This window comes from Aotus nancymaae, unplaced genomic scaffold (genome assembly GCF_030222135.1).
Source record: "Aotus nancymaae isolate 86718 unplaced genomic scaffold, 86718_ANA_hifiasm-v0.15.2.pri h1tg000067l, whole genome shotgun sequence".
Taxonomy (NCBI): domain Eukaryota; kingdom Metazoa; phylum Chordata; class Mammalia; order Primates; family Aotidae; genus Aotus; species Aotus nancymaae.
The window spans coordinates 30,499,765-30,521,525 of record NW_026988482.1 but is presented as its reverse complement, the minus strand read 5'-3'; the positions used below and the strand labels follow the sequence as shown (position 1 = coordinate 30,521,525).

The 21,761-nt window shown below is 38.9% G+C and overlaps 1 protein-coding gene across 10 annotated transcripts in view; it reads left to right on the top strand.

The window, feature by feature from the left end:
- Positions 1-21,761, top strand: part of ERC2 (ELKS/RAB6-interacting/CAST family member 2) — a 958,416-nt gene that overhangs the window by 480,239 nt on the left and 456,416 nt on the right. The window lies entirely within an intron of this gene.

The window sequence follows — 21,761 nt, the reverse complement described above, 5'->3', positions numbered from 1 at the left end:
TTGATTGAGACACTTGTGAGGCCCTAAAGGACTTCAAGATGTACATAGAGTAGCTCTCTATCATCTTGTGGAAAGATCATGGGCTTCAGTGATAGAAAGACCTGGGTTCAAATTTCACCTCTACTTTTTGCCAGCTATACAGGCTGGAATGCAGTGGTGTTGTCATGGCTCACTGCAGCCTCAAACCTCTGGGCTCAGGTGATCCCTCTGCCTCAGTCCCTTGAGTAGCTGGGACTATAGGTGCACACTATGACACCCGGCTAATTTAAAAAAATCTTTTGTAGAGATCGAGTCTCACTGTTTTGCCTAGGCTGGTCTCCAGTTCTTGGACTTGAGCGATCTTCCGTCCTTATCCTTTTATGGCCTTGAATCTTGTTAGAAGTCAGTGAATCTCTAACAACCTATTCAAATGATGCTTTGCAAGCAATCGGTCCCCAGGTAAAGTGGGACACGTGTATTATTAAGAACAGTCAAATGCTAAAACAAATAAATTTTCAAGGCCAGATGTGCTGGCTCATGTCTTATAATCCCAGCATTTTGGGAGGCCAAGATGGGAGGATGGCTTGAACCTAGGAGTTTGAGGGCAGCCTGGTCAACATAGGGAGACCTTGTATCTACAACTACAATAATTAGCCAGGTGTGGTGGTGGGTGCCTGTGGTCCCAGCTACTCAGAAGGCTGAGACAGGAGGATCACTTGAGTCCAGGAGTTCAAGGCTGCAGTAAACTATGAGCCCCTGCACTCCAGCATGGGCCATAGATCAAGAACCCTCTCTCTAAGAAAACAACAACAAAAAATCTCAACATTAATTGTCTCTGTATTAAACAAACAGTTTAATTTCCAATAAAATATCAACATTTTCAAGTATAGTATTTGGTACATTCAAACTCTAAATTAATATTTTTCTTCATAATCTTAGCATTAGTTTGATGATAATTTGATTTTTATTCAATATGACCGATTTTAGCAATAAAGTCAAGGATTTCTTTTTTTCTGAGGTAACTGTGCAAATTAGAATCCTGAAAGGGCTTTGTTTTAATTTTAAAATGTAGGAATGTTCTGCTAGTCTGCTGGTTCTTAAAAATGGGGGGGCACTGTGATTTTATAGGTGGATCTACATGACTATTTTGGAACTATGTTTTAAGACCAAAATTTTTCTTAAAAAACTGGCATGAGATCACAGGAAAGTTATGATCATGTCTCTTTCATTGATTAGGAAACTGAGATCTTAAAAAGTTGAATGACCTTCCTGAGATTGGGCCTATGGTCAGAAAGATGTGAAACTGTAATGTGAGTTTCCTGATTCCTAGTCTACTACTCTGAGAGGCTGTGAACTATGTGGAGGATGCCCTAGAAAATAATACTGATAATTATATTAGTTTTATTTGTAATACCAGGGTATGTATAGTCTGTGCTCACAGTATGCCAGGTGCTCTGCCAAGCACTTGATTTGCAATACTGCATACCTTTTAGTCTTACCCACAATACAGAAACTATCATTATTCTCATTTAGCAGATGAGAAACTATGATTTATACAGATTAAGTAACTTCCTCCAGGTTGCAGAGCTCATAAGAATCAAGCGGGGATTTGAACCCAGGGCTGACAGAGGAGCCATTGAGTACAGTCCCTTCCCCTAATGGGCCAGAAGAAAGAAGCTAGTACCACAGCACTAAGCAGTCGTGCAGCCGATGGAGAGCCTTCCTGAGCTGCATTGCTGCTGGGCCGCAAGAGATCTGCCTCTGTATTAGCATACAGGAGAGAAAGTGATGTGCTTCACATTTAGATGGGATTTTTCTATGCTAAACCAGCCCCTTCCCCTCCCGAACTGTAACTGAAAATCAGGGCAAGCTACTACAAACGTTTACATATAAACAACTTAATGGTCTAATTGGACAGACAGATCTTAGCTGGACACTCTTGCCTTTAAATCATCAAGAATATTCAGATTTTTATTTCTTCAATGTGGGATGCATTAAACCAGCAGTGATTTTACAGGCATTTATCTTTATGTACTTTCTGCACATTTTCTTTATCTCTGCCTTTGCCTCTCCTTAAAGCTGATGCCTCCCAGGCACTGTAATTCATAAAACGTGTGGTGGGACCTGAGTCTGTCCCAGTTCTCTGCTTGCCTGTGTCTTGGGTCCAGCAGCAGAGCATTGTCTGGGAAATGTCTGAGCCCGAGCCTCAGCCCCAACCCAGGCCCCTAAGGAAGTGGGGGTGGAGATTCAGAGGGGAAGTTTCTTGGGAAAAAGAGGGCTCAGGCTTGGCCTCCCTTTCTGAAGCATTATCTGCTGTGCTACGTGTGTATTCTGACTAAAACATCTTCCTCCAGTTGTCAAGCAGCTTTTTTTTTTTAATTGGGCAATATTGCCATTTGCTGGATTAAACTACAAAATTCATACCTGACAATATTGGGAACTAAAGAATTCTTAGCAATGTGACATGTATCTCCATCTTGGAGTCATGGAAAAATGTTTGCAATTAAATTGTAATTTTGAAAACCAAAATACTGAACTTGAAATAAATTTGTGGTCTCTGGCTTTTAATGTGATCTACCAGAGTGAAAAGACCTCTTTTAAAAGCAGCAAATGTTCTAAAATATTCCAGAATTTCAATTGTACGCAACAAAAAGTACAGGGTTAGGAATAACTCAGACAGCCTTGACACTGGCCCTCTTCTCTCTCAGAAGGCTGTATGTGTTTACGTTCTATTCTATTAATCTTTCCATTCCAGATAGCACATGGCTGGCATTTACACAATGCATTTACCTCTTAAATTCCGTGTGAGTGATGTTTCTCATCAGCCATTAAAGATTTTACTTTTTAAAGTGCATGTTGCTCTAGTGTGGTCCCACGTGCAGTTATGCCTGTAAACTCTTGCACGGCCCAGTGGGGAGCTTCTGCCTTGGACTGCAGGGAGCTCCGGGGAGTTTGCTACCAGGTGGGTGGTGGGCCTTGAGCGAGTCTCTGAGAGTTGGTCCAAATTCGGCTGAAGTCTATTCCATCCCCAATGTCAGATGTTACGTATATTACACAACCTAGTGGCTAATTAAACCTTAGAGGCAGTGAAATATGTAGTGCTTCTGTGTCAGTGCCCATCAAGATCTCTGAATTTTATTTAGAGTTTCAGAATTAATCCTTTGGTGACTTAGGGGAAAGAGAGAGGTTAATAGAATCTGTCAAGTAAGACCTGCTGCTACTATATTTCTCACATACCGCCCATGGGAAGGAATCAGTCGGGTGACCTTTCATGTAATTATCTTAAATATGTTAGGGATTTTGTTGGTATATGTCTAGAGGATGGAGAATGACCAAATTGAGCCCTCAATCACATACCTCCCCAATGTGGAGAGGAGGCTGGATCCCTGGGGGTTCTACTCATAAGACATAACATCAGAATGGAAAACAGGCTTCCACCTAATTATCTGGCTGGAGAAATAATATTACCAGACATCTGGACACTGAGAAATCATTTTAGTTGCCTAAAAGAGTCTTATCTAAGTTTGAGAAAGAGAATGTTATTTTTTCTTCTGATTTGCTCAATAACATGCTAACATAATTTCCTTGATGCCTTTCAGAGCTCTGTTCAAAACGTAAACTTAAGCTTTATTGTTATTTTTAAATTATGATAATATGTTTTAGAAGTTTCATGGTACACAGAAAAAACTTGATGCCAGTTTTATTTGTTTCGATATAAATGTTTCTTGCTGAGTAATTTTCACTTACATTTGTTAATATATTTGAAAGAACTTCTTGAAAACAAGTGGCAAATGGTTATATGCCATTCCTAGCAACCTTTTGGGGAAGGTCATGGACTTCACGGACACCTTTGAGAATTCAATGAAAACTAGGAGCCCCTGAAAGAGGCAACTACTCTGAAATGCGTGCTTGCTATTTCAGTTTAGGATTTCCTAAGGCTTGGTCACGGACTTTGATTTAATTACCTTTGATCCAGAAGGATTTGAAATGGCAGCTGCGGCCAGTGTTGCCAAAGTCCCCACAGTGATCGTGTCCTGACCTAACTATCATTTTTGATCAGTTGTGCATTTATGATCACAAAACACTCTGCAGGGGGATTTCAGATATAAGGGATTATCAAATCAACACTTTTCCCATGTGGTTAATCTTAAATTTTCTCTTTCAGTTCTATCATTGTAGTCAACACTGTCTTCATTTGAAATGTTCTAGCTTAAACTTTATCCTGAGGATTTATTTTATTCTGTTTTGTTTTTCCTTCCCATGTGAAATACCTAAAACTTCTTTTTTTTAGATTATGGAATGATGGGGCCCCATTGAGCAGAAAGCTGGAAAAGTATTTGTTTATCCACTTTGTTTTTGCAAAGGGCATTTTACAGATCAACAAAATGAATGTCCAGTATGTGCTCCTGTAGCAGCCTGGAAGATAAATATATTTTTTTGGTTTGTTTCATTTTATTTCATTTTTTTGCTAGACAACAGAGACTATTGTTTTAATCAATGAGAAGGGCATGCTAGATATTTTTATACAAACAAGTTAAAAAGTATTATAACTTGATAACTTGATATTTTCAGTGATGAAGTTGGAACTTCATTTTCCTGACTGAAAAAAAATTACTCTTAGCTTGAGAAGTTACTCTGTCCTTGCTGGGGAGGTTGACAGGTGGGTGGCACACCACCAAAAGCCCTCCTCACGAGGTCTTTGATCATTGCTAGTTGCAGTGCTCTGTAAGCATCTAAAATGGAAATCTTTGAACCGAAAGCCAAATTGCTCAGCTCCTTTCAGTTTTCAGGGATGAAGGAAAAATATCTCATAGGATATAACCATCCAAATTACTGGTTCAAACTAAAATCATTCTGGCATCAGCACTTACCCAGGTCTAATACCTTAGTAGTTTCCATTTCAGTTTATTAAATAATAAAATTGTATCTGCACATAGATAGGAACTTTCTCTATAAATATTCCTCCAGAGAAGGGCTGATGCTGTCATCGTGTTGTGGGAGCACATATCTGGTTCACATCAGTGCTTTTTGTAATTATACATATCAGAGCAGATACCAGTTTCTTCAGTATGATATTTAACATAACAGCTTACAATGTGTGCCCAGGGCTTTTGGGGTAATATAAGATAAAAGTTTGCTTTGTTTGGTTATAAACCTGCTGATATGACATCTGTTGGCTATATGTTTAAAACTAATTCATTTCCTTCCTTTTATTCTCTTTTGCTATCCCTTTTCCTTTCTGCTTATCCTCCAAATTGCTGCTTTCACCCTTGCTCCAATCAGCTTGACTCTCAGGTCAGTAATTTCAGTTTTTCTTCTAACTGCCTTTCCCTCCTAAGCTCAATTTATGGCTTGCACTTGTTTAACAAACACATTTCTGAAACGGTTTTCCTCTGGCCACTGCGTTCCACACCCCCCCGCCCCCATTTCATTCCATGCCTCAGGAAGGTTTATTTTACAAGAAGCCTGTATAAGTGGGAAGAGGCAAGGAGGAAGATGGCAATAAGTCACTGTTGGATTATTTAATTCTATTTCTGGATTATAAAATCCATGAGAGAAATTATCATGATAACTCCCCAGAGCATTTCTCCTGAGCAGTTTGGAAAATTGTCTGAATGATGATACAACGTGGAGCTGTGGAGAAAACAAAATGCAGAATGCTAAATTTAACCTAGGAGAACAAAAGATCTGCCATGACACAGCAACTTAAAAGCTAAATTTAATAGTACAAACTGTTCAGACTTTTTGCTTAATAAATCACTGTGTTTTGAAAGATTTATAATACTTTTTAAAAAGTCACTTTTGAAAATTATCTGTTACTAACATATTGTACACACATGTTATTTCCTGACATTGTTTTGGTTTTAACTTTCTAACTTCATTTTTATTAGCCATAAGGCATACTTTAATTACCTAGGGCATAGCATATGGAACCAAATGTAAAACTTGATTCATTGATGACTGTGTGTACCTCAATATTAAGAAATGAAATGGGCATTTTGTCTGAAAATGCATCCCAGGTTTGATTCCTCCAATGTAGGAAGCCCAAGCCAATAATTTCTTCTTCCTTAAGTCAAGGACAACTTCTCTTTCCAAAAAAACATAGTAATAGGTAGTAATTTCTTTATCATTCAATGAGTTTACTAAAAGATGCTCTTTCGAGGATTTGAGGCAACCTAAACCTAAAAAAAAGCATCAAATCAATGTGGGTAGTCAGTATAGTTGCTCTATTGAGAGGCAAGCAATATTATTTTCTTTTCTGTACACAGGATCTGCAACCCTTTATTCTTGCCCCATCACCCAAGCCATCAGACCAATGCATTTACTCCAGTACCAAGTTATTTCAAAACAAGGCATCCTGCTCATCTGCTAATTTTGTTCCATTGCTGGCTTCCAATCCTGGTGGCTCATAGTCCTTGAATATTTCTCTGCCACTCTCACATACCACACTGGGTATCCCCCTAGAACTGACTGAATTTCCTCACACTGCAGGAAAGCCTTATTCTCAAAAGTTCCCAGAGATCTGATCAGGGATTAAAAGCATGGACCCCAGAGAACTGTTCTAATTCCCAAATCTAATGACTCTTAATTCACTTTCTGGAGCAGAACAAATCTGGTACGTCTACATGCAGAAACACAGCCATGATAATGGGTGGTAGGGTAGGGTGGGATGGGGGAGGCTTGGACACATGCATCCAAACCTTTTCGACAAGTTTTTGATCCACTCATTTAGTGAAGCTTCAAGTTTTTCTCCTTGCCTGCCTTTATCCCCTTCCTTTTGCCTTCCCTTTGCTGCCCTAACCTGCACCTCTTAATATTGAAGCACTTGAGATATAGGGATCCCTTTTGCTCTCACACCTCAAGCTTCCTGTCAGGGCCTTTAGTATTTTACCTACATTCTGCTGTGGTTTATATATGTATATATACTCTAGGAACTTCACTATGTGGTCGTTTTTTTTTTTTTTGTTTGTTTGTTTGTTTTCCTGTTTTGTGGTGAATGAACATGAACTCTGACTCTCAGAAGATAGGACTGGGAGGGGGTATGGGTGTCCAGTGGTTCTCTGGACAAGGGGCAGGGTGTGTTGATAGGGTGTGGCGAAGTGTACATGCCAAATCTAGTTGGATGAACTATAGGAGTTATATCAAGGTTCATATCAAGGTTCATATCATTTAACCTATTGCCTCAAATGAACATGGTGGAGAAAATGTGCAATCATTGTGAATAATCATCTCCTGTTATATTTTTAGTGTAGGAAGAATTGGGCAGCTTTGCCCTCTTGGAAACAAAAAAGTCTTCAGAGTCCTGGAAGCTTTCTTGAACTTTAACAGGTTTCCAGAATTAACTGTGCTTTTCTCCCAACTACTTCCAGGTTTACCAGTTAAAATAAAATGAAATGTAATAATTGAATTGAATGCAGGATCTCTTGACCATGTACTTTCTTTATATGGCATACAGTTGAGATACATATGTGTGTGTGCATATATATATGTGTGTATGTATATACATATATCATGTATTTTAGAAAAATTGTGTCTGGTTTATGGTTTGCCCTGCACATTCCCACCTCCCAGTCTGAAGTTTGGAAACTGCAATAACTCTTGAGATTTTTCTGTGTGCTGCGGACTCCATGGGAAGTTCTCCCTTCAACTACTTTTTAGATGACTTCATTTCCTCTTTAAATTCTATGTAGACGCTCATGCTTAAATTCAGGTGGACAGATATTAAGTGTTGGGTTTGGTAAAAATACAAGAGTCATATTCCAAATCGTTCAGATCTCCACTCCAGTAAACTCCAGTTCTGTCAAGAATGTCTTTATACACAAACCAGTGGGAAGCTGGAGAGGTTTATCAGGATCTCTGTATTGTACTCAGGGGGAGGGTTTACATGAAACTTGTGCATTTCTAGTAACTATTTGTGAGATTAGCATGTGACTTATGACAGATGAGGCTATCTCCAAAAATGTATGCAGCAATTGACTAAAAAAAACCAAAAAGTATCCTTTGGAATTCAGTTCAAAGTCCTTCCAGAAAATTAACCGAGTAAAACCAGAAGACGCTTTGCAGGCTTCTCCCCGGCTCTCTCAGTCTTCAGCTCACTTTGGATCCCGGGTTAGCTCATTCCTTGTTTGGGCCTCAGTGTGCCCTCTTGAAGAGGAGGGAGCCATCTTTGGAGCTAGTCTTCTGGGATCCTCCCTGCACATGGGCATCACATGTTTGACGAAGGGGCTGTCGGTGATGGACCACGTGCACTGCCCTGTAAGCAGGCTCAAGCTAATGGCTGGCGCCTGGCAGCAGGCGTGAGCTCATTATTACAGAATCACTTCAAACACTTCTACCAAAATAAACTCTTTGTGATGTTTCCCCAAAGCTGAACATTGTGCTTTCAATCCCTCATTCTTCTAGCAAAAGATGAAGTCACTCCTCCTAGACCTCAGAGGCCTGTTGCCCAAGGAAATAATGAAAAACACCTTTCCCAGAGTATCCTTTTAGTGTCCTGCAATTTGTTCTTTGCTAGGGTCAGTTTTTTTGCCCCATTCCCTCCACAAATACATAGTGAGCACCTACTGTATACTAGGCTGGGCACTGTGTGCTGACCTAGCATTTCCAAAGAATATCTGTTGAAAAACTGACCAAACCATTTAAGAAATGCTATATGTTACATTTTTCTTTTTTATATTCATGACATAATAATAATAATAATAGAATCAACAGGAGCAGAAGCAGCAACAGTAATAAATTTGGTGTTAATAAAGTGCCAGCACTAAATTAATCACTTTTTTTTAGTGCTCTTTTTAGTGTTCACTTCTCATAACAACTAAGGTTGGGACTATCATTTTTTTCCATATTAGGTAAGATGAAATGTGTTTATCAAAGTTGAACATTTTGCTAAATTTATACAGCTAGTAAGAAAAGGCATTTTTTTTTACGCCCCCAAATCAATCCATTTTGATTTACAAATGGGATCTTCTGCTACTTATGCTCCAGTTGCATAGTAAAAGCACTGAGAAGGTCTGCAGTAAAAAAAACAGTGCAGTCCTGTTCAATCCTCGGTTTTCTGAATATGGTTTTCATTGAATATATTCCATGAAGCACTTTGGGGAAAAACTGTCCTGCTAGCTGTGCAGCCGGCCTCTCCTTTCATTCTGAGATTTATAACCCCTCTGCACGCCTCTGGTTCTTCCTATACAAATCCTGCCCCTCCAAAGCCAGAGCAGGAGTTACCTCTCCCACCAAGCCTTCCCTGAGCCCACTGACTATGTGTGCTCTGTGCAGTGCCTTGTGCCGTACGTGGGAGGCAGCAGTCATGCTCTTGAATGCTGGTGGATAAAGGAGCACTCATCGAGTTTGTCTCACTCCACTCTCTCTTTTCTTTGTCCCCACGGAGAATTGCTGGGGTTCTTTCTGGAACCTGAGTTGACTGCATTGGGTGGCATATCTGGCTTCAGACAGGAGGCCCTGTCAAAAGATTTAATTGGTTTTCTATCAAGTTGGATGCTTGCAAGTTCAAGAAAAATGAAGACAGAAATAAAAGGAGAGGGAGGCCGGGCGCGGTGGCTCACGCCTGTAATCCCAGCACTTTGGGAGGCCGAGGCGGGTGGATCACGAGGTCAAGAGATCGAGATCATCCTGGTCAACATGGTGAAACCCCGTCTCTACTAATACAAAAAATTAGCTGGGCATGGTGGCGCGTGCCTGTAATCCCAGCTACTCAGGAGGCTGAGGCAGGAGAATTGCCTGAACCCAGGAGGCAGAGGTTGCGATGAGCCAAGATCGCGCCATTGCACTCCAGCCTGGGCAACAAGAGCGAAACTCTGTCTCAAAAAAAAAAAAAAAAAAAAGGAGAGGGGAAAATATCTTCATCTGAACTTCTCTCACTTTCAATTCCTACTTCCTTCTTTTCCTCTCTCTCTCTGTCTCTCTCCTCCCCCTCCTTCCTCTTCTTCTCCTTCCTTGACTATTTATTGAAATCCTTCTTCAAGTGAGGGTCTGTGCTGGGTGGGTGTTGGGGATATAGCAGTAAAACAGACATGATCCCTCCCCTCACCAAATTCAAAGATCAATACTTCCTGTAAGGAAGGATTTGATCACCAAGAAAAATAATTTGTATCATTTATACTAATAACTGGAAAAACCAGGTTTCAGGTGTGCTTTTCCCCCTTTTTCCTGTTGGGGTTGAAGGGGTTATCCACAGGTCAGAAAATTATATCCCTCTTTAAAGCTGCCTTATACTATTGCTGACATTTCTGGTGAAGTGTCAGAAAATTTTATGCCCAAGCAAAACTGGTAAAAAGCCAGAAATCGACTGATTTTGCTTTGGGTGCAAATATTTTATTGGGGATGGAAAAAAGTTGTTTTCCCTGATTTATAACTCCTGCAAACATAAAGTGGGTTCTATATTTAGAAATGGTTTTGAACCCTTGAGGCGTAGCCAGGGATTGGTGCTTACACCTTTCCGATCCTGGCCTTGGTGGGACTTGCCGTGACTAATGTTTTGCTGAGCCAGCTCCGATTTATAGAACTAGGGCTTTATGCTGCATGTTGTTTTTCTCTTTAGCTTTTGCTTGAGTTGCTGTTCTGGTGCTTTATCTGTACCCTCTAGAATGGCGAAGACTGAAGGAACACAATCGGCACTGTAGTTGAAACGTTTTATATTTCAATATGTTTCTGAGACTCCTCGGAGAAACAACAGCAGCAAAATTGAAGGATGGCCCCAGGTAGGCCTTATAAGTCCTGGCCCAGAAAAAGGGATACCAAGTTGGTAAGAGTTAATCATTCATCTGTACTTTTCTTAAAAAAAAAAAAAACCTTTTCTTTTCCCTGTTCTCGTCCTCTTGGCTTTTGATTGGTACTACCATGTGGATGAATATCAGCAAATAGTAAATCTCTCAAGATATGTTAGCTTTTTCTGTAAATACTGAGAAGGGGAAGGAATTTTAAAAAAATAGTTCCTTAGTATTATAAATCACTTTCTAGAAAAATAGTATCTTATTTCCTTTATATGGCTTTTCTTATGAAATGTGAATTCTATCACTTCATTACGCACAATACTAGCTCAGGTTGTAGAGAAACCCAGCCATCCTGTGACTGGACTTTCTTCCATATTGGGTGAAGGTGCTTGGAATTTCCACACTATGTAATGTCACATTTTTGTGAAGTCTACATTTTTGGGGAACCTATGTAAAAATGAGTGGGCACCATGTATGTTTCTCTGAGGAAAATATATCATTGTTATGTATAACAAATGCTTTGGACATTTTTTTGTGGAGGATTTTGAGGATTTTAATATTTGCTGCTCCTTCATTTTACTCTAAATTCAGAGTAATGTTAAGCTAAATAAATAAGAAAAATTGAATAGAAGCCAGAAATTAGCTGATTTTACTTTAGGTACAACTATTTTATTGGGGATAGAAAAAAGTTTTTTTCTAATTTACAGTTCCTGCAAACATAGTGGGTTCTGTAGAATTATTTTTGCATCAGAACTTTAGTTTTAGAAATTGCAGACTGGGTTTTGGGATGGAAATAAGTTTCCCCTTGAAGAGCCTCTATAGTTCCTTTAATTAAAAAAAAAAAAAAAAGAAGAGAGAGGGTCTTGCTCTGTTGCCCAGACTGGAGTGTAGTGGTGTGATTGTGGCCAACTGCACCCTTGAACTCCTGGGCCCAAGTGATCCTCCCTTCTCAGCCTCTCAAGCAGCTAGAAATACAGGCCTACCACCATGCACAGCTAACTGAAATTACTTTTGTAGAGGTGGGGTCTCACTATGTTGTCCAGGCTGATCTCAAACACCTGGTGTGGCTCCTTTTCCAGTCCAAGGACAGTGAGACTCATATTTTAACTCCAGCTTGCAGACTGACTTTCTCATCCAGCATTTTTATAGATTGGTAGCCATATTAATATAAGCACCTCTCTTACTGGCATATACAGAGCTGTATGTACAATAATTTATACTTTACAGTAACTTTTCCAATGAAAGGTGAAAAATGTGTGATTCTTACAGTGTTTTGAAGGAATGTACTATTTCTAATGAGATTCCGCCCATAATTTTGAAGACATAATGGTGAATATTACCAATTCTTGAGACATTTTAACCTAGGATGAAGGCAGGATCATACATAGAATTGCTTGGCAAATTTTTACTTTAGGTCCTGGGAAAAGTCCCCTTTTCAAGTTTTGAGAACATAACCACAACCCATCTCACAGGAGAGCATGAAGTAACAAAATAGTCTCTCACCAGCCATTGGTGTTGGCCAAGTGGGATATTCCTGTGGCTGAACAGATCTTGATGTGATGTGTGAGTTGAAGTGTAAGAGAGTGGTTTTAAATTTAACTGCAGAGCCCTCTGCTATTTAATCATATGTCAGTTTGATGGTTCCAAGGACAGCATGATATGTTGCTCACAGATAATTACCGTGGAGAGAATGAGTTGGTTATAATAATGAATAACTGAAGAATCTTCTGATAACCTGCAGTGGATGGGTCTCGGTGAGAAACACTCATTGTTTAATTGGCAGATAGGTGTCCTATCACCTTGTTGAGTGTGGGTGCTCTTCTGCCACCTAAATACACAAAGCATGGGCTTTTTAGGGATTCCTAAGCAGATAAAGAAGCACTGTTCTTGGATTTCACATGTGTTATCTCTCTCAGACCTATTATTACTTTATATTAATATTTCATTCACAGTCCAAGTTATTCGAGACATTCTCTATTGTTAGAACATTCAGTGTATAGAATTCAATAGGCCACCTCCTGAGAAACAACATCATCATTGCTATAGCACTTGGGACACAGTACTTCCTGTCTTTAGGCCTATCTCTATGTCTGTAAAATGGAGACAATTATAGCTTACCTCTCATGGGCATGTGGTCGAGATGCACACTGAGGGTGAGCACAGTCCAGGCTCACAGGAGATGCTCAGTAAGTGGCAGTGATTAAACATGTAATGAAGATTTTCATGCCAAGAGTAACAGGTGAGAGTAGGGAGTTGATACAAGAGAGAAGCAGGCTGCCTCCGTTGCTTTTCTAACTGTAAAAAAACTGAGTTGCCAGAATAAAGACTTTAGACATTTCCCACAAGCCACTGAGAGATTTTTGAGGAAAAGGTTGAAAACAGCATCCTGCTGCATGCTTCCCCCCACCCCAGGGATATAAATAAGTGAACATAGATAATTCAACTTATGCTTATTGAAAGTAACTTTTATATATAAATATGTAAACTAATTCATGCAATCCTTGTTTGTCCTATATAAGGACTTATTTTAGATTTTCCTGGAAGTACAGATTCAGGATTCAGCTACTGCCTTTCTGTATTCATGTATAAAAAAATCTGATGTTGAGTTTAGAGGATGGGCCAAATATTTAAGTGTGTTCCTTAAACGTTTATCTCCTTTATTCATTAACTTATTCACTTTCATCAAATAGTAATGGTATGTCTGCTCTATACCAGGCACTAGGATGTAACTAGCACTATACCCAAAAGTAGCATTATGAGAGACAGAAGCAAATCCATGGTATTTATAATATGATATCTATGCAAGTGGTATAATGTAATTCACACTGTTCTACACCTTGGCTTTTTTTTTTTCCTTAGCAAACTATTTTTGAGATCCTCCCATATTTATACCTAAAGGCTTTCTACTCCTTTTCACCTCTGCATTCTATTTAATTGTGTCTGTCTCCTCTTGAAGGAATTTCAGGTTGTTTCTAGTCTTTTCCTCTCATGCAGTCTGCTATAATTAATAACTTTGAATAGACTTGATTTCAAATGTACGTGAATATATCTGTAGGATAATTTCCTAAATGTGGACTTCCTAGGGTATTACATTTGTAATTTTTCTGGATTTTACCACTTGTCCTCTACAAAGGCTAAACCATTTATAGACCCATCAACAATGTGTGAGAATGCTTCTTTTTCCATAAACTCTGCCAGTTCAGTGTGCTTTTCAAACTTTATCTTTGTTAATATGGGAGGCAGAAAATGACATTTAAGTGCAGTTTTGATTTACTTTTATTACAAGTGAAAATAGACATTTAAAAATGTGTTTATACTTTGTCATATTCTTTTATTCATCTTTTTCTTACATATTTGTAAGAGCTTTTTATATGTTAGGAAAATTATACATTTGTCTTTGATCTGAGTTTTAAATGCTCCCCCGGCCCATTCGTCACTTTTCTTTTGATTTGGCTAATGGTGGTTTTGTTATGCAGATTTTTTTTACAAAATTATTTTACATAGTCAAATGTATTCAGTCATCTCTTATATCTTCTGAATTTTGTATCATACTTAGAAACCCCTTCCACACTACAAGACTATAAGAAAAATTGTCCTGTGATTTCTTTTAGTATTTTTATGATTTGTATCTTAGGCTTTTCAGGCTGCTCTAACAAACTATAAACTGGGGAGCTTCTAAACAGTGGAAATTTATTTCTCAAAGTTCTGGAGAGTGGAAAGTCCAATATCAAAGGAACCAACAGATTCAGTGTCTGGTGAGCGCCTGCTTTCTGGATCATGGACAGAACATTCTCACTGAGTAAGAACAAGGTGGAAGGGGCAAATAGGCTCCCTTTGACTTCCTTTAAGGCACTCATCCCATTCCTAGTCACTTCCCAAAAGGCCCCAACTCCTCTTATCATCACTTTGGAGGTTAGGGTTTCAATGGATGAATTTTCTGGGGACACAGTCTGTTAGTATTTTTATGTTCTGATTTTCTGCATTTAAGTCTTTGAACCTTCTGGAATTTATCTTAGTGTAAGGTATGAAGCATGGATATAACTTTATTTTTTTTCCTAGGCCAAGTGAAGTTTAAATGTCACTTTCATCATTTGCTCTTCACTGGAGCTAGACAGGCCCAGGTTAGATTTGTCTAAGTTCATGTAGTTTCCCACTAGAAAATAGGGCACACTCTTACTTGCTTGTTCAATGTCTGTCTTTCAGTCTAGAGTAGAACTTTGATCTAGAAAGAACCTGTCTTATCCAACCAGTGCCTACAAAATAGTAGACACTTAATAAACATTTACAGAATGAAGAAATAATGTGAGTTGCAAAGAAATGGAGTTATAAGGAGGTAGAAATTTTGAGTAATTCAAAGCTACCATAAGGGTAATTCAAAGTTACCAAAAAAGGCATTTGAAGTGGAATGTGAGTCATCGAGGCAGTGATGGAGGGGAACCAAGTCATCAGGGATGAAAGGTGAGCCAGCTCTTTCTTCATGAGACAATAAAACAGCCCTGAGTCCAGAGTTACCTTGAACCCAGGATGGGTTTTCCATGCCCTTCTCTGTGAGACCCAGGAGGAGTATAGTTTTCTTTTTCCTCTTGGGAAGGCTAATTTCTCAGCTTTCCTTGGGTTTGGTGAGACCTACCTGCATAATTGAGACCCCTGCCTAACTGTGGCAGGATTTGTAGGAACAAGTGTGGAAAATATGGCCAGAGCTAAGAACAGAGAGATCTTGGCCAGGCTGTGTTTTAAATGCTTTGGGATCACTAGGTAGCCCTGCCCAATAGGCAGATTGGAATGAAATTCTGAAATTTGGCGAAGAGGCATTACCCATGGCGCAGGTTGACAAATTCTATATGAATGTCATGGACATTCAGAGGAGGGAGGAGTTGGGAAATTTCTATGAATGTTATGGTATTTGCACTATACTGGAAAAGTGGAAAAGATTTTACCAGATGTAGAACTAGATGGGGAGCCTGAGCCATGGCAAAAGAGGCGGGAAGACAGAAGGCATGCTCAGAAGAAGTGGGGCTGTCTATAGCTTAGGCTCTGCAGTAGGGGCAAGAGGGGCAAAAAGGGCTGGTCAGGACAGGGGAAAGCCTTGGGTGCTGAGCTAATAGATTTTGAACTTTTTGAGCCTGGGATGCAAATAGTGAGGAGTATCTTCTGGAAGAATCAATCCTGAACCATCTCTGTGCTGGAGGGATGGGCAATAGCTCAAGCTAGAAGCAACAATGATGAGGAAGCAGAAATATGTTTAGGGGATGTAGGGATAATTAATGAAGTTTTTTTAGAAGACAAAAGCACAAAAACCAGCCTGTATCTCTATCCTCCTTGTTTCCAGAAGAACAAGGCCATGTTTCCACAAGAGCCAGCAAGACAGGATAAACAAATAAACAAACAAAAAAACCTAGCTACTACGAGAGTAGGAAGAAAATAAAGGCTTGATGTGCCTAAGTAGCTTGCAGTTATTGCTGTTGCTATTATTGCAGCAGAAATAAGAACAAACTTTGTTGAGTACTTACTTGCTGTTAGCCTTTGTCCTTTGCATTCTGCAAGGTTTAATTCATGTTTTCTTTATAGCAGCTCCAAGACAGTAGGTGCTATTACTCAGTCCCATTTTTGAGATCAGGAAACCAAGTCTCAATGAAGTTAGGTAACTTGTCCACTCCTATACAGCTATTAAATAGTGGAGCCACGATTCAAACTCAGCCATTTCAGCTCCAGAGCCAGAATCTTAAACACTGTGTCGGATTCCAAAGGAAGGGTTTTTGTGCTAGTATAAATTGGTTTGGCTCAAGCACTCCTGGGACCATAGGGACCACTTTTTAATGTGCTTCTTTTGGGGTGGAAAGCTATGTCTGTAATACAAAGGATTCCAGGCGTTGATGAAAACCTCTTATAATGGAAGTTGAGAAGCTGTTTGTGTTGGCAGTTCTAGCAGGCTTTTTTGAGCTGCTTATCCTAGTCTTTGCCCTCTCTTGAGCCGGAATGTGAAATTCCTCCTTTTGAAGTGAGTTTGAGTGGGCCTGGTGAGTGGGCCTCCATGGAGGCAGTGGCTTTGTAGACTGGAGACAGTCAGCTCTGGATGCGCTTCAAGGATCATAGACGGCAGAGATGGGGGAAGACCTCGGTCATCCATCCTTCTGCCTGCTTAAGATGGTTCCCGGTGGGGAATTCTGGGGAAGCAGCCAAGAGAAAAGATGTATTTCCAGGAGGGGTTTTCTGCTTGTTCCAGGAATCATTATTGGGACAGTTCTTCATGGCCCCACACAGTGTGATCAGAGAACTGCAGCAGCATGAAAGCTGAAAAGAAATGAAGGCCTTTGTTTTGATATATGATGGTTTTCCTTTTGGAAAACAACTCTCTAAAGGAGAGATGGACTTCTCTGTAGCACGGTATCTGCATCTGCCTTGATCTTGTCTGATACAAGTGGGAGTGCTGGTAGCACATAACAAAGACAAGGGCTGAGAACTCAAACCACGCATCAGGCCTTGTCCAGGCAGTAATCACATTGTGGAATCGCTCTTTCCTCATCCTTATGTCAGGTCAGAGGGTAGGAATCAAGCCATCAAGATGTAGGGTCTTCCTCCTACAGAGATTAGGTGTTTCTTTTTTCCTTAAACTTTTAAACTTTTAACTTTTAAGCTGCAATGACTTTGTCTATAGAATGCCTGGTAGAAAGGATCTGTGTGGGCTTCTTAGTTCTCCTAGCTGCTGGACAGAGTGGGATTTCTTTCCTTGCTTTGTTTTTCGGTTTGTTTGGTTTATCTTCTCATCTCTCATAGACATTTTACTTTTGTATGGTTTTCTAAATTTAAAATGTTTGGGTAGAATGACTAACTAAACTTCCCTACATTTTAAATGTTATTTGGAGGCTGATTTTATCGTACAATCAACTAAGTTTTGTAAAGTTTAAAAACATGTAAGACCTTTCTAAAACCCTACATTAACCTTATATTTCTAATGTAATTTAGGGGAAAGATAATCCTAAGTGCCTTTCTTGGAAAACTGTGCTGTCATTTGTTAAGCAGTTTTCGTGGGCCAGTGTCTGTGCAAAACGCTGATGTGCAAGAATTTTTCTAATCCCAACAACCCTGCAGGAAGGGTAGTATAATTTGCAATTGGCATATGAGTAAACTGAGGCTTAGTGAGGTTATTGGTAATCTGCTCAAGGTGATTCTGGATTTGAACCTAGGTTATCTCAGAGGCAAGAAGCATGTGGGAACAGACAGACACACATGGATACTCCCTTGTATGCCATCATAAAAGCAATTTTTAAAAATTTATTCTGAAGGCAGTGGGAACCGGATTGTGTTTTGAAAGATGTCTACCTCTTACTTTCCACACAACCAAAATTGGACTCATCACCATTTCTTTCACCCATTTTCTCACTACTCTATATATTTGGCACTTAGGTATAGAAGTGGTACAACATTCGTCTGCTTATCTGATATAGAAAACTCTAAGTGGCCTGTAGCTCATTCCTCACTGTATGTAATCCAGCAGATTCCATTTCTTTCCTTTTGTTTCCCCACTCTCAATGCTGCTGTCCCAATTGGTAATTTGGACAATTGCAGTAACCTCCAGAGAATCACTCTGTCCGGCTCCTCTACTCTAGATAAAATAAGTGCCTGGAGGCCCCTGTTGTCTCCTCCTCACAGGTTGGGCAGAATATCCAACTCCACCTCCTGCTTTTATAAACTCTTCACAGTCTGGCCCTGGGTTGCTTTCAAGTCTCATCTTAAACCCTATGTACATACAATGTCACTTCACCCCCTCATTTCCCATTCAGTGTTTGCCTTCACCCAATTTTTTCTCATTGTTTACAATTGACAGACCATTCCCATCTCTCTGCATTGGAGCATACTTTTCCCATTGCCTAAATGACCTTTTCCTTTTATATACCTGCAAACTTCTATACATCCTTGAAGTCCAAATTTAATGTTACTTCCTGATTCCACTCAAAAGATAATAGTTCACCTGATCTACTATAAAGACACATGGACACATATGTTTACTGCAGCACTATTTACAATAGCAAAGACTTGGAACCAACCCAAATGCCCATCAGTGATAAACTGGATAAAGAAAATGTGGTACATATACACCATGTAATACAATGCAGCCATAAAAAAGAATGAGTTCATGTCCTTTGCAAGGACATGGATGAAGCTGGAAACCGTCATTCTTATGAGGCAAACTAACACAGAACAAGCACTGAAAAGGGGAGGGCGAGCATTAGGACAAATACCTAATGCATGTAGGACTTAAAACCTAGATGACTGGTTGATAGGTGCAGCAGACCACCATGGCACATGTGTGCCTATGTAACAAACCTGCACATTCTGCACATGTATCCCGGAACAGAAAGTAAAATTTTTAAAAATCACCCACAAAAAAGCATTCTGTTACCATTTCCCAGCTCCATGTTTCTTCCTTCCATTAAATTTTGAATGGTCTAATGATAAAGATGATAACCTCTTTGTTTTTGTGTTCTCAATGCCTAACCCATGGTTCGTGTTTTATAAATATTTGTTGGATGACTAGATGGATGGATGGATGTAAGGATGGATGGAATGACAGGTAGATTGATTGGCATCAGGGAAGTCAAATAGGAGCTATTTCAATGTCTGAATAATGAAAACAAAATCATGAGCTGAGCTAGTATCAATAAAAATTAAGAGGAGCTAACTATTTTGATAGATATTTTAAATTAAAGTGACAGAGCACAGTAATCTATTGTGTGTGATGTGCTAGGAATACAGAGGACTCACTCCTCTTTGACTTTCATTCTTGGATGGCTTTGATGAAGGTAGAGAGTACAGAAGAAGAAGGGTGATTTTTGGCTATGAGGAGGTAACAGTTGAAATTTTAATTTCAAAATATTGAGATATATATAGGATATCCAGGATTGTTCAATAGACATTTGAAAATTTGAGGAACGTACAGATCCTTGCTCCTCCATCACCCAGAGGGTGATTTCAGTTCCCACCTGGCATTCCTTCTTTCAGCTCCACTGTTTCTCTCCAGCCCCTTCTCCATGCCCCAATCTATACAATACTGACATGGAAAGATGTCCAAGACATATTGTAAAATGTATAGTATTATCCATTATGTTTTTAAAGGAGGTGTGTCTATGCTTGCATTATGCTGAAAAATTTCTAGAATGATTGACAGAAAATCCTTAACAGTGGAAGTGGTTATTGGGGAAGATGGAGGGGGAATATAACTTTTTTAAATAAACCTCTTTGTACCATTTAATTTTTTATTACTAGCATTGTAATTTTTTAATTAAGATATATTCAAATACCATAAAATTCACCCTTTTAACATATATAATTAAGTGGTTTTTGGTATATTCTCAAGGTTGTGCAACCATCACCACCATCTAATTCTAGAATTAAAATTTAATCATCCCAGAAAGAAACCCCATACTCATTAGCAATCACTCCCCACTTCCTCATTTATTCCCTCTTTCCGCCAGCCTCTGGCAACCACTCATCTATAATATTTCCTGTTTCTAAGAGTTTGAGTATTTGAGACAGTTTGTTTAATTGGGATTATATATTATGTGGATTTGTGTGACTGGCTTTTTTTAGTTAGCATAATGTGTTTGAGTTCCATCCATGTTATAGCATGTATCAGTACTTCTTTCCTTTTTACTGATAATATTCCATTGTGTGGGTAAACCACATTTTGTTTATCTATTCATCAGTTGATTGACTTTTGTTTCCAGTTTTTAGCTGATACGGAAAATATTGCTGTGGACATTCATGGGAAAGTTGTTGTTTGTGTATATATTTTCACTTCTCCTGGCTGTATACTATAAGTGGAATTGCTGTGTCCTATGGTAACTCTATGTTTAGTTTGTTGAGGAACTGCCAAATTGTTTTCCAAAGTGGGTGTGCCATTTTACATTCCCACTAGGAGTAAGTAATCCTTCCAAATTCTCCACGTTCTCACCAACACTTGTTATTATTTTTCTTTTTGACCATAGCCATCCTATTGGGTATAAAGTGGCATCCCATTGTGGTTTTGATTTACATTTTTCTAATGACTAGTGAGGTTGAACATCTTTTCATGGTCTTATTGGCCATTTGTATATCTTATTTGGAGAAATGTCTATTCAAATCCTGTGCCCAGATTTAATTAGGTTGTCTTTTTATTGTTTGTTGTGGTATTTATATATTCTAGATACTAGACCCTTATTAAATATATGACTCTTAGTTTTTCTTGTATATTAGTAACTTTTATTAATATTACTAATTATTACTAATATTAGTAAGGGGATTACTACTAATTGTTACTAATGGCATTACTAGTAATCCTATTAGTGGTAATGGGATTACTGCTAATTATTACTAACATTAGTAATAATTAGCAATATTACTAAATAGTAATTATTAGTATTTGATATGTCCTATTAAAAATCCTGTTCAATACACAATAGTTAATCTTTTTAATAAGCTGGAAGGGGGATAGTTTAAAAAATTATGCTCTCATAGAAAGTAAGTAGATTTGTGATTTGTACTATTAAAATTAAATATGTTGTTTGCAAATAAATTACTAGTTGACAGCTTTATATTGACACTGCTTTTTTAATAGTTCAATGAGGTATTATTAGGGACAGTTTGCCAAAACTTTAAGGTGTAATCGTGACCCCAAACATATATGCTCCTGCAACACACATGTGGCCATTTATATGAAATAAATGCTTCCTCTCTTTTGGTGATGTCTTAGCTGCCTTTGAAATGGACCCTTACTTTGAATATTCACTTAGTTTTCATGTCTACCAGTGTGACTGAACTTCAAAATTTGAGCTACTTCCAACCAAATAATTTGCCCATTTAAATGCTCAGGGTATGGCCTCATTTTATAGTGCCATAAAATGAAATTTAAAAAGCCTCTCCAGAGAGCAGTGATTACCATTTTTTTCTTTAGTCGTTAGCCAAGCTAATAAATATTCCTAGCAGTTCTGTCATCGTATGTCATATAAAACTAGATCTAATGATCAAACCTAAGAGAGGATCCCAAACGCTACAGCCTTCTGTATGACTCTAGAGTAA